Source organism: Falco rusticolus, chromosome Z, assembly GCF_015220075.1.
Source record: "Falco rusticolus isolate bFalRus1 chromosome Z, bFalRus1.pri, whole genome shotgun sequence".
Lineage (NCBI taxonomy): Eukaryota > Metazoa > Chordata > Aves > Falconiformes > Falconidae > Falco > Falco rusticolus.
In genome coordinates this window covers 35,996,971-36,010,168 of record NC_051210.1, presented here as the reverse complement: position 1 = coordinate 36,010,168, position 13,198 = coordinate 35,996,971, and the positions used below count along the sequence as shown (strand labels likewise).

Below are 13,198 nucleotides of genomic sequence, written 5' to 3'. Positions count from 1 at the left end.
GCTGCATCTTATGGGGCCGACTAAAAGATGTTATCAATCAGCACAAGAGTTATTGAACATGACCCATAAGATAAAAGCAACCAATAGGTGTAACAGTTTTCTCCATGTGATATTTCAGCACTTATTAGTATGACTGTTCTGACAAAGCAGCCAACTGCAATTTATGAAAGTCCTATTTCTGCCCAAGTCTCCACATTCCATGGGTGAGTACAAGATCCTCCTTCCAATACAAAAGATCCTCTTCCAAAAAGGAAGTGAAGGAAAAGTATATGAAGCTCATACAAAGATAAGACTTTACTTTATGACAGAAAAGGCACTAAGTTTAACACAGAAATCACCAACTTCATTCAGAAACCAGACACGCTTATTTTTTCTATGAGAACAATTGGGATTTTGACTGGGAAGGCTTTGGTGACAACACACTTTCTATTCTATGGAAAGAAAGTTTTCCTAAGAATACATTTCTAGACTTTGTGTAATAAGTGATAAAGTTCAAGCCGTGTATAGTTAGAAAAAAAGCATGTTGAGTTATACAGTAAGTTGTAAAGAAGCAAAAGACACCAAAATACCCAGCAAACAATGATGCAGTCTCTAATCAGCTACTTGATTCATGCATCATTTTGCCCTTGTACTGTGTTTTATATACTGATAAAACAAACAGCTATCTGTTTTAGCCTCAACGGTTAAGGATACTTACAACATTTTATCTCTACTTGCCTAAAGTGCAACTGTAAGTACTGTAAGTGTTTTGCTGTGAAAAATTATTGGATCAGAGTGGTCATCACCATGTGTAATCTTCTCACAGCATCAGAGGCCCCTTATTGTTTAGATGGAGGTTTCTCTTTTACTATAAAGATGAACTGCAATTTCTCCTCCAGCACCTCTCCTCCAACATACAGGCGATGGTTTATACAGTGCAAACAAACCTTGTGATGGGTCATGACACTTCTGCTACAATTTACATATTGTGGGGAGAGAATACAAATTCTGTGCAGTGAAGGACTAAGCTGACATTTTTCCAATAACCACAGGATCAGATCAAGTGCCCAGGTAACTGCAACCCAATAGACCTTTGACATTACTAGATATTGGCCTATATCACGATCCATACTTTGTATAACAAGTTATCCTTTGAACACAACCCACAGAGATCATTTCACTTGTATGTTGAATATACTGTAACTTTGAAGCAAGTTGAAAAAAGTTCCTAGCTCTTGAGGCAGTGCAACTGTCCGCAGCTTGCTTTCTCCCCTGGACCACTCTGAAGCACTACTGCACATGCAAAGAGAAGGTACCAGTTCTCCCTGACACCTTACGACAAATATCACCAATCTGATTGGACAGAAACCTAACTAAACTAGAGAAGGAAGTTAATACAGACAGTTATGTTTCTAGGAGGAAGCCTGCAAAACCTGCTGAAGATCGCATTGATACTTTAAATCTTCCTCCCCACACCTCCCTTCTAAACCCTTCTGTTAATGTGAGACTGACAAAGACGGAAGAGCACGCTGAAGTAGTGCACTCCCTTAACTGTGCCTTCATTACAGGCAAAAGAGTTCCTCTTCCTCTTGGAGCTGACGAGAAGCGATCAAGAGAAACCTTGGTTCCCCTTGGGGCAATAATTACCCTTGGACTAGTAATTTCATCTCACATTCACCTCTAACCACACACAAAACACTGAACTGAAGAGACCAAAGCACTTTTCAGGCAGAGTTACCCAGCTATGTAACAGGTACTGGAGAACAGACCCTCTTGGAAGACACTCACCAGCCTAAACTTCCTACATTCTGTTTGTTAATAAAGGCCAGCTTTCTCACTACTAAACTTCCTCTTCAGTCTGCTCTTTATATGAAGCCCCTGCTTCAACATGCTCTCTTACCCACTTTCATTTGTTCAAGGTTGCTTGTTCCTTGGATTTGTCATTATTTCTTGCCATCATCATTAGTCATGCAACAAAACAGGAGACACTAATCATGCAAGACAGACTTGCTTCATCAAAATATCTTGAAACCTTTAAGTGATTGTGAATGCTCAAAAGCCTCTCTTCAGATTTACTGTTTTTTTTTTTTTTTAAAAAAGGAATCTAATCTATCCATCTCAGGGCTAACACCCTTCAGAGATACATTCCTCCTCCCCCTCCCTCCTTCATTTCCCTCCCAGGATCGACTATAGGAAAGAATGCCAGGTCTCTGCATTTCTAATGCATCTCCAACTCTATCTAGTCTACTCAAATGTATTCTTGGGGGGGGGGGGGGGGGGGAAAAACATTTAGTTTTGCAGTCATCATCATGTAACTAACGCAACAGTAATAAAGTGAGACAGCTATAATATTAACCTCCTTCACATTAACCCTGCTAAGTATACTTTACTGAGAAAATTGCGTTAGAGTACAGGCATACATGTACCAGCTACATTTGTGGAGTAAACAGCAGCCAATTCCCTACAGTCCTTCAGCATATATAAGGAAGCATTTATCTGACAAAAAATATTGTATCAAAATAGCGACTAACACTTTCACAACACCCTCAGTTCTTTTAAAACTCAGTTATTTTGCTTTACAGGCCAATATTACGATTAGGAGATACAAGAAGACTAATATTAAACACATGGTAGTTACTAGCAAACACATTTTAATGAATACAACACAGCAAGGTACAAACCTCTACAAAGGGCCACACTAGTCTTCACCCTTGCTTTCTATCTGAGCACACACAGAGGTGTACAGTGAGACAGACACCCAGAGAAAAGGTGGTAAACAAAGATAACAGGGTCTTTCAGAAGTATGTTTATGTGAAGCAACAGTCTTTAACACTAGCTAGAACCATATCTAGTAAAAACATGTGTTGAGCAATGAATATCATGGGAAATTGCTGCTCAGGTCCTGGAGTCAGGTTGTCAAGTATAATCAAGAGCTGCAACTAAGTTACTGAAAGCTAATTTGAATAGTCAAAGTATCATCAAAAGTGCGTGCAAAGTCAGTGGTATTTTAATTCTACACAAATACTCAGTTAACGCTGACCAGAACACAGTGGGTTTCTGAACATAATGCTAACACACAGCATGAGAGTGTTTGCAAAACAGACTGGCAAGAAATTCACTTTAGCAATACAGCATGCTAAGCTTACATATAATTTGCTACTCCACAATGAGCCAAGTCTACCAAAAAAGAAATAAATAATAAGAAAAACCCAAACCCCAAACTACCTGCAAAAGAAGTATTTTACTGGGATTTTTTTGTTGTTTTTTTTTAAACACTGAGTAATTTAATTCCACATTACGCTTCATGCCTAAAGGTTGGTCTAAAATCACGTTAAGTAAAGCAAATGTCTCAACACTTCAATACTACTCTTAACAGTTTAAAAAAAATTCTTGAACTCCAAGAAACTGTCACCTCAGTCACATACTACAGAACGAAATATGTTTTCCTTGTAATTATGCATCAATAGTGTAAAGAAAATGTATTTTTCTAATTGTGTATTGTAATTCTAGCAATAAATCTTAACTGAAAAGACAAAAAAATAAACCCCTTCGCATCCCACCTATAAGGGTTAAAACGTCTCACAAATATCTAAAGGATTTGTGCAAGTTTGCTCTAAAAAGCTTGCTCAAATTACCTGGGTGTTAAATGAACTCCTCCCAAGTGGACAATAAGTTATAGCAGTATATGCTGATTAACACTATTCTACCACCGCAAACCATTAATCTTAGCAATGTAAAAGGTTGTGATTATGCTTCTTGTTGGGGAAAAAATATGAAATGAGACATTTAACACTCCTTGTTTACTGTAATGCCTCTATAGGATGTGATCTGATTTCTCAACACTACTCCAGGGTTAATGTTTTATCACTGCAATGAAAGCTCTGATATCTAGGTAAAAGTCATCACATACTTCAAAAGCCATTTGGAACACACCCCCCATTTCTCTTCTCCCCTTCCCGTTTCTAAATCAACTCAACTCATTTTTTGGACAACAGAAACTATGATGGGATGTTCAAAACATTTCTGTCTTTTCCCTATCACAACAAGTCACCACGTCCACAAGGCTTCCCACGGACCACCACACTGCAAGCCACCACAGAACTTCTGACATGCTCATAAGGTCAGAACTACTAGCAAGCTTCAAAACGATTTCTTTTTTATGGCACCGTAAGTAAACTGTCAATTTTTGGACAACCTATACCTAACAAATATAGTTCCAGAGTTCATCACTCCGCTGGTGTACAAACGTAATATAATGTCTTATAGACTGTATGTACACTGACATTTCTGATCTACGCAACTTTGGTCTAGATATACAGAAACTTCACCAGGAAGTTTCTTAAACATAGAATAACTGATCTTCTGCTGTGGAAATGATAACAGCCTTTCCTCAAAGCAGAAAGAGCATATAAAGTATTACCCATTAGAAAAACTACTTCAGATTCCAGCTTCTCACCCAAGCTAATGGGAGACATTAAATTTAAAAGACGAGTGATGCAACTATTGACACACAATTAAGTTTAGGTACATAATAAAATTTATACAGTGAATTACCTCATTAGCTTATTTGAGCTGCTACTTAGTTCATTAGTAGGTATAATCATTTGCTTTATCACTTTCTACAATTTAATCTACAACAGTCCCTTTCGCCCTTCAACAAAAGTTACAGTAGAAATCTAGTATTTTATTACATCTTTCAAAACTGCATCTCTATTTCAACAAGGTATAAAAGAACTTTCAGAGGTGCATCTGTACCTTCACTGAGCTATTACTATCAGATTACCTAAGCAAATTAATTGACTAAACATTCCTCATGAGTGAGGAAAAGAGCACCATCTAATCTCAATTACTTCAGTTAAATATAAAGAAACATACTAATATTATACTTACAGGTGTTTCTTATACATTGATTTAAGCTTAAAAAGGTGACTCTCTGCCCTTGAGGATTAAGGCTGATCACCAGAAAAAAATACCTTAAAAAAGAGCTTAAGGCAACCCCTCCCCTCAGGCTCTATGGATTTTCTTTACTTTTCTATTTTTTTAACCAGTTATCACAGTCCAGGAGGGCCATATTTGCAATGGGCGAGGGAGAAGTTTGCTTAGTGTTTCATTCAAATTATTCCTGAAGTTTCTGCCTCACAAACATGAATTACTCCATTCATCCATCCAAGATCAAAACCAAAACCACAAGACTTACAGTTTAATGCACATCCAACTTCACAGTTAAAAGTCGCCGGCCTTGATGTTCTCTTGGCCTGTGAAAGCAAGATTTAAGGTTTCGGTAAGCGCACAAGGTTACACACACACTTGAGTAACTGCCTGAAAACCCAACGCTTAACCCACAAGACAAGCGCCATATTCCAAAAAAACGCGTTAAACCCCACACCGCTCTGGCTGCGCCACGAAGCCCGGGCGGCGATGCCCGGCGCCCCCTTCCCCAGCGGGCCGGGGGGCCGCCCTCCCGCCGCTGCAGGGACGCGGGGTGGCGGCGGACGGCGGACGGGGAGGCGCCGCGGCATCCCCGGCACGGGCGGGCCCGGCCCCGCTGCTCCCGCCGCCCGCCCACCTGCTCACGGCAGCACCTGCCCCGCCGCCGCAGGCTTCGCCCGCCAGGGGAAAAAAGCGAGACCCCACCGCCCTCAAACCTGCCCGTCCCACACCCACACCCCCCATCTATTTTTTGCCGCCCACCAGGAAAATGTGTCGCTCGCCCCGTTTTGCCCAGCCCCAGGCGGGATTGCCGCTCAGCATCGCTCGCCGCGCCCGCGGCTGGCCAGCCCCGCTGCCCGCTCCCGCGGCGGCGGCTCCGCGGCCGGAGGCTCCCCCGCCACACCGCCCCGCGGCCCGGCCCGCACCGCCCCCGGGCACCTCGCTCGGGCCTCGCTCGCCGCTGCCCGGCCGCAGGGAGGGCGGTGCGGGGGACACCGGCGCTCTCGGGCGGCGGCGGAGGGGCAGCACCCCCGCCTCCGCCGGGGCAGCCCGAGCGCCGGCGCCCCCCCCGGGGAAGGGAGTGGCCGCGGCGAAGCCCGGCCCGCCGGCAGGTACCTGCTCCGCGGGCGCGCCGGGGGAGAGGGGCGGTGGGAGCCAGGGCCCCCGCGCCCCTGCCCCCGCCACTCACCGCTGCCCACGGCGGCGCCCGCTCCTTTGTCTGCCCGCCGCGCCGCGGCACCTCCGTCCCCCGCCACCGGGCGCCCCGCGCCCCCTCCCCGCCGCGCCGGGGGCGGAGAAGGCAGGCGAGATCCGCGGAGGAGGCCGCTACCGCCCGGCGGTCACATGCGGCGGGCGCGGCGCGGCGCAGGCCCCCTCCCGCGGTCCCGGCCGGCTGGCGGCAGCCCGGCCGGCGGGGTCCGAGGCGAGGTCGGGGGTGAAGATGGCGACCTCGGCGGCGCGGGCTGGGAATCCCCGGGCCGGCCCGCTCGGCTCCGCGCTGCCGGCTGGGCTGGGCGCGCCGGGGAGGGGAGGGGATAAAGGAGGCCGGGCGGTGGCGGGGACGGCTGCCGCTGCCCGTCAGCCCTATCGATGTGCCGCCCGCTCCTCCTCCGCCGCCGCGCTTTGAACCGCCGTCAGGGGCCGGCCCCGCAGCGCCCCCTGCCCGCCGCGCCCCGACCCCCCGGCCCGCACCGCGCCGCGCCCCCCGCGGGGACCGGGCCCCGGGCTGGCAGCGCCCCACGGCGCCGGCGGCGCCTCGCCCCTCCGATGGCTTTGCTGCGGCCGCCGGTGAGGAGCGGGCGCGCTCGGCGGCAGGCAGCACCCGCAGCTCACCGGCTGTCAGCCCGCTGGCCACGGCGTCGCGCCGGCGTTGCAGAGGCCCCGAAGCGGTGCGGAGCGCAGGTCAGGAAAGCCAGGCCTCCAGGAGAAGAGGAGGGGCTCTGGCTCCTGACCCCCATCTGCTGAGAGCAGCAAGCCTCATCCGCGCGTTGGTAACCTTCCCCATCCTACGTCCCCCCCGGCAGTCGCTTCAGTCCGTGACAGCGACGTGAACCTGACCTTGGCGGAGGGGTGATGGCTAATCATGGGCGCCCCACGCCCATAACCCCTTCACTGATTCAGAACAGGCATGGCATCACTGAAGGGAACTCGCCCCACTCTGTTCCACTGGACCATATACTGTCTTTTAAGAAGGAAAAAAAGGGGCGGGGGCGAAGCTAAAGGTGGCAAACAACCCAGATTTCTTATGCGATGAACGCACAAGATCAGGCGTTCCTTGCTGGCAGGGTACGGCTGGCAGCTTTACCCAGGGATGCCTTGGTGCTGTGAGCTGCTGCTCTCCGCATAGAGACAGGCTGCCACCCTCCTCCACCTCGTCCATGCGCTGCTTGCCCTGGTCTTGCGTGTCATCTGTGGGTTCACCAGCACAGGACAGGACGGAAAATGCAGCAGTGCTAACAAGTGGCCAGTAAGCTGTTACTGGACAGTATCACAGGGAAAGATACTGGAAAGACCAGCTGTAGAATGGAACATTACCTGGTCTATACCTGCAAACTGTTATAAAACAGTCTGAAAAGGGTATCAAGCATATAAAAAAATCATCCAAAACCTCTTCATCTCTGTTTTTAGTCTGTATGAATCCCTGACATTTACACTTGCTAACAGCACAGATTTACTGTCATTAATAAGGCCTGCAACAACTGACGGCATGGTTGCTTTTTGTTATTTTTCCTGACTCTCTTTTTTTTTTTTTTTTGTAATGATTTTGAACATTTTTCTAAGAGGTCTTTATCTGTGCCCACTGAGGTACCAGGTGTGGTTACATCTAATTTGCCTTCAGAAGGACACAGTGTGAGCGATGTCTGCATCAGGCTTGCACAGACAGGGGCAGTGAAAACCAGTCCCAGTGCCCCAGCGGTGGTGTTTCAGCTGCAGGTTGTTTAGATGATCAACACCCTTATCTGATGCCTGCAGAAAACAGGTGTGATGGTTGCTTCCATTCTAACTAAGGTTCTCATTACTGTTAATGGACTTTACTTCTCAAGAATCCCATGATGTAGAAAAAGTATTATTATCCCCACTTTCAAGATCACAAATTCCAGCATAAAGAGGCAGTATAGCTTGCCTCAGGTCATATATACTGTATTTGGTAAAACCAGAAACTTGTTCTAGAGTTTTGGTGCAGATCCAGTCAGTCTAACCACAAGTTCGTTTTCTTTCTCAAGCTCTACTTCTCAGGAATTCAATCCTGAAAAATTCTAGGGAGAAGGAGCAAAGCAATATCGAAGAAGACATGTTAACAGAAATTCTGTTGAGCTCGTGCAAAAAACCATGTAGTTCAGTGGAAATGTTGCAAGTAGGCATATTGACACAGACAACTTCTGCAGTATTATTATCCTGGTTTGGTAAGGGTACAAACCAAGGGGAACACCATGTAACATGTTGCTTCAATATTGTGCATTTAGGACATGATATAAGTAAGAACTTTGGGATTTTATTGGCCAAATTTAATGCCAGACCAGGTGAATCACAGGAACATCACAAGAATCTTCAGCCAAAGCTGCAAATACATTAACAACTTCAATGAAGGACTGTCTACATTAGGAGTACCAATGTATTCTAAAGACTTGTGTCATTTTCATCAGACCCTGTGGTTTGAACTGTTCCCTGCAGCAGTTCCTCTCAAAGAAGGGAGAGGTGTCAAGTGTGTGCTTCCACAGTCATCTGTGTTAGATGGTTCTGAATGGTGGTTAGAAACCTTCAGTTTCAGGCATCTCCCCTGACACATGTCTCAACAGACACTAGAGTGCCCAAAGACACACTGTGTAGCCCAGTGGCATAAACCTGTAAGAAGCCAACCTCTCCAGACCAGGTCCAGCAGCAGAGTCAGGAGATCCATCTACATTGTGAAAGCATCTGCCAAATACTTGTCAGAAGACAGTCATGTGCTGGACTGCTTCTGGCAGCAATGGTACCTATTCAGCTTCCATAGTTACTAACAAAGTACTGATCATGTTGTGTGTGAGAAAAAACTGTGTATAGTGCTAGCCATCCTTGTAAACGGACTCAATTATGCCTTCCATACATTGAACTCAGTTGGACAAATGTGCTCTGACCAACAGTACTCTGCTTCATTACAGTTAGTTCCTCAAAAGCGCAATCATGCTGTCTTTACCAGTTTCCAAGTATCTCTCTTGTGTTCTTCTGACTAAATACTGACCATTCTCCTGATTTCTTTCCCCAGTGATGACAGTCTTGCCCATATCACTGACTACTTTTGCTGATTACCTCTTCAATATCCAAAGTTAGGCAGGAACTTTATCTTTCGAAAACTTTTTTCCTCTCCTGCTGTCTCAAGGCCTCATGCCAGAGCATGAAAAAATGGTCAGGCAGAAATAACTCAATATTTATATAAACCTTTGCTGACATTCTTTCCACCCTGTGGGCCTGAGTGCTTGCTACTTGGCATACCAGGCACAACAAATAGAAATCCATCATTGCTGGCTTTGATGGTGCCTGTGAAAAAAAAGATTGCATTTTAAAAGGGAAAATTACTTTATAAATCCAAATTTGACAATGCGTTGTTCCCTTTTTTTAAATGAACAATAAAAAGAACATGTTAGCTGTGACTAAATAGCAGTGTGTGGTTACAACACTCATAAACACCACAGGATTCCTCTGTTTCTTGTGTAGCCATATACAAGTCAGTGAAGGTGTGGACCAGCAATTACAAATGGTTTATCATAGCTATTCACTGAGCTGTGTTAGCTGCAATACCTGTACTCCTTAGCTGTGACATCTTGTCTGTTCCTCACAGCAGCCTAGGCAAGTGTATTTTGTTTTGCAGTTGCCCCAGGCAAAGAACCAGGAGCATGGTCTGTTAATGTGTTTCAGCTAACAAGAGGCAACTTGTTATGGTCTGCTTGTTCAGTTGGTTGCAAGGGTCCGTTCATGACGCGTGCTGAAGGTGAGTCCAGTCATAACCACCAGCTTTAAGAGGAGCTCAGCTCGATTTGTGGGGGTGGTGGGGCTGGAGAAGAAAGGCTACCTTCTTACCTCTCTCCTGCTAAAAGAGAGAGCTACTTCCAGGAGAGAGAAAACTTCCAATGTTTTCTCTAAAGGGTTCTTCCCTGTGAACAAGTGCAGGTAAGGGGAAAAAATGCTTTTTCCAGAAGAGGCAGAAGTTTCACCCGGAAGTCCCAGCAAACTCTCTGAATCTGCATGCATTTTTTATGCAAGCCCCTCTACCTGGCCTGATGGCTGTCCGTGTGGAAGCTGATGCACCACGCCTGCTCTTTTATGGCTTTATAGGTTGCATATGTCCTTTTCCTGAATGAGATCCAGAGACTTGAAGTAGAAGCTGAAGTGCTCTTTCACCAAGAAGCGTGAGGCAGAGTTACCACTCATCATGAAAGTGTCGGGAGAATGTAAAAGAATGTGCGTCCTCCTGACTTAGTCACTTCTCACTCAACATGTAAAGACCTGAACTTGGCAAAGCAGCTCAGAGCTTTTCTGCATAATAAGAAGATCTAAGTGAAATTCCAAAGAAATTGCCTTAGATAACTACTGTTCCTCTAAGAAAGGAACTTTGCTAAATAGCTGCAGTGATGCAGTTGCTTCATCATGAGCCTGCAATGAAATCTCTGGATGATACCTTCATTCATCGTCCTCTTTTCTGACAAAAATGCAACCCCACAAACAACAGCGGTTTTTGCACTTGCAGGGACCAGGCCTGGTGATTAGGTTTCTAATATATTTCCTGTAATTTCCCTTAGTTTTCATTCTATGCAGGTACATGGCTTTGGAAAGTTGTGATTATTTAACATGCATCTCTGTTCTCTCTCTTACCCTCTGGCCATGTAGTCTGTATAGGTAGCATGTTTCTGTTATGTTTATGCTGTTTGCACATTGCCCGGTATTAAGCAGCTCCCAATTTGTTTGGCATCTCTACTAGCTGTTGTGATACAAATAATAAATAATTCTACACTTTTAAAATTCATTATTATTTCAGAAACTCTACGGATTAACTTTGTTTTCCTCTTTATGAAAATACAGTTTTATTGGTTTAACCAGTGATCAGGGGCATTCCATTAGCCACTGTAAAAAGGCAGGCTTTGTGTTTTACAAGCTTTGCAGCATGCTACTATGAAACTGTGTAGAATGGTCTGGGAATGGGACGAAACCCCTTGGAATTCTCTGTGATGTCTAATTTTTCTCACCTTTGCTGTTAGTATTCCTAGGTGCCTTGCTAATGGCATGGAGAGTTTTACAGACTTATCTCATGAGTACTGCTGGCTAGGTTCAAGTATTTTCCAAGGAAGCTTTTATCCATCTGGGAAAAAATCCTCTGAAGTCAACAGGAGTTGTGGGTAAGTGACTTACTAGGTCCCTGAACCATTTGCAATTATCCTTCATAGCACCCAGCCAGCACTCTGAAAGCTGGCATTGCTCCCTTGTTTTTGTTCTTCAAGTCTTTTTTCTTTCTGAATTTCTAATTGCCACTTCTATAAAGTTTTATACTCACCGTTTTTTGAATGTGACTGTACCAGCCCTATGCTGAACTGCAAATCAGGTGGACTTACATTCTCACTGCTATTAACCTGCCTGTTCCTGCAGCAGAACCAGCTCAGTGTAACTGAAAAATGGTGACAGGATGGCAACTCTTCATCTCGTAACAGTATAAATCCTCATTGCTTTTTCCTACTTCAAGCTTTTCCTTACTTCAAGCCATTTTGCCCTGCCCCCGTTCCCCCTCCCTGCCAGAAAAAAAAAAAAAAAAAGAAAAAAAAAGGAATACGAAAAGGAAGCCAGCATTCCTAATACTTTCTGAGTAATTCTCTGTCTGACTTCAGAAAAATACAATAGGATGCTGTATCTTGTATTGGGGGTATTTTGTGCTTCTAAGGTGAATTCTGTCCTCTCCATGAAATATTCTCTGCTTCCTAAATACAGGGAAGTATGCCGATCTGATGCTGGCCTTAGAACTTGAATCACTTAGTGGAAGACATGCTGCTGTCTTCAGTGAGACCAGTTTTTTACATTGTATGCTCAGCTTCCTAATGCAGTGCCTTGTGTGTCTTTTTAATTTGTACCAGTAGCTTTCAAATTAAGTTCCACCTTATAAATTTCAGTGTATCTTTTCCATTGTTTTTATTTTGGGTTTGTTGAGTTTCTTTACCCTACACTGTACAGTCTTTATTGTGGATAGTCTAATTTAGCTCTTTAATTATAAGCAAGTGAACAGAATCTTACCCAGCTGATGGACAGGTAGTACTAAAAGCCTGCTTGCAGCAGTATTTGACTGTGCCATCAGCCACTCCATTACGATGCCTCCCTTGCTTATGTAACTGGCAGTAAGCTGCATCAACTCATATATTGTTGGTATTTTTGATCTCTTGCCAACCTGCTAAATTGATTTGGAATTGTCTTCCTAGGCCACTGAAGACTGATGGCATTTGTTTTGAACAGAACATTCATATTCATGAGAAAAACAACCGCCCTCAGCCTCTCAGCAGTGACTGTATGGCCTGAAGCTTATGTGTGGATAACTGGCTAGCTGAAAAGGGTCACATAGACATAGTCCAGCTGGCTGGACAAAAATGCACATCACTCTCAGCTTATGTGAAGTAAAGCAAAAATACACTGTCCTTGGCTGTCCTTGTTACACAATAACAGGAAGATCGCGGTGGGAAAAGAATGTTACAGGTGGGAACAGACAACTACAGAAGAGAAACAAAGGGCGGGCTTGATATTTAGGCAACTAACCAATAATGAGCTTAACTTTTGTAATATGTATGAGCTAATTATAACAAGGCATAAAAGGTGACTGTAAGAGACAATAAATGAAGTCTGCTGATCACTCATATTGAGTGACTGTGTCTTCCCTCCGTCGTGACACTTATGCTCTTTGAGCTTGCAACTGGGATTTCAGACAGCATTATCATTAAGTACGAGTGTTTGTTTCATGTCCATAGTACTGGTCAAAAGAGGTGGGGCTCACAAAAGAACTAGCTGGTGTGCTAGAAAAAATGTGCCGAGCTTTTCCTAGAACAGGAATCCCACTAACTGCTAGCTGTGTTGGGAGAATTTCAGAAAACTCTCAGGTCAAGCCAGAGGCAGGATATATATGAAGTTGCCTCAAAAATTAAACTCAAATGCTATCCGCGCCACAGAAAACCCATATATGAGTTTACACAGTTGTTTTTTTTATCACCATGCCATCAGCCTCACTGATTCATTCTTGCAGAAGGTGCAGTTTTGCACGTCCAGCTGCACTGCCAGGTAGACTTTG

At 45.0% G+C, this 13,198-nt stretch overlaps 1 protein-coding gene across 1 annotated transcript in view; it reads right to left on the bottom strand.

Annotated features, from left to right (window-relative positions):
• The window catches only part of CDC42SE2 (CDC42 small effector 2), a 79,044-nt gene extending 72,618 nt beyond the window's left edge, over positions 1-6,426 (bottom strand). Inside the window, exons 1-2 of the mRNA XM_037373891.1 lie at positions 6,098-6,426; positions 5,177-5,234 (exon numbers count right to left, since the gene is read on the bottom strand). The gene's annotated coding sequence lies outside the window, so the exon portion shown is untranslated. The remainder of the gene's footprint in view (positions 1-5,176; positions 5,235-6,097) is intronic.
• Between the last annotated feature and the right edge of the window lie 6,772 nt (positions 6,427-13,198).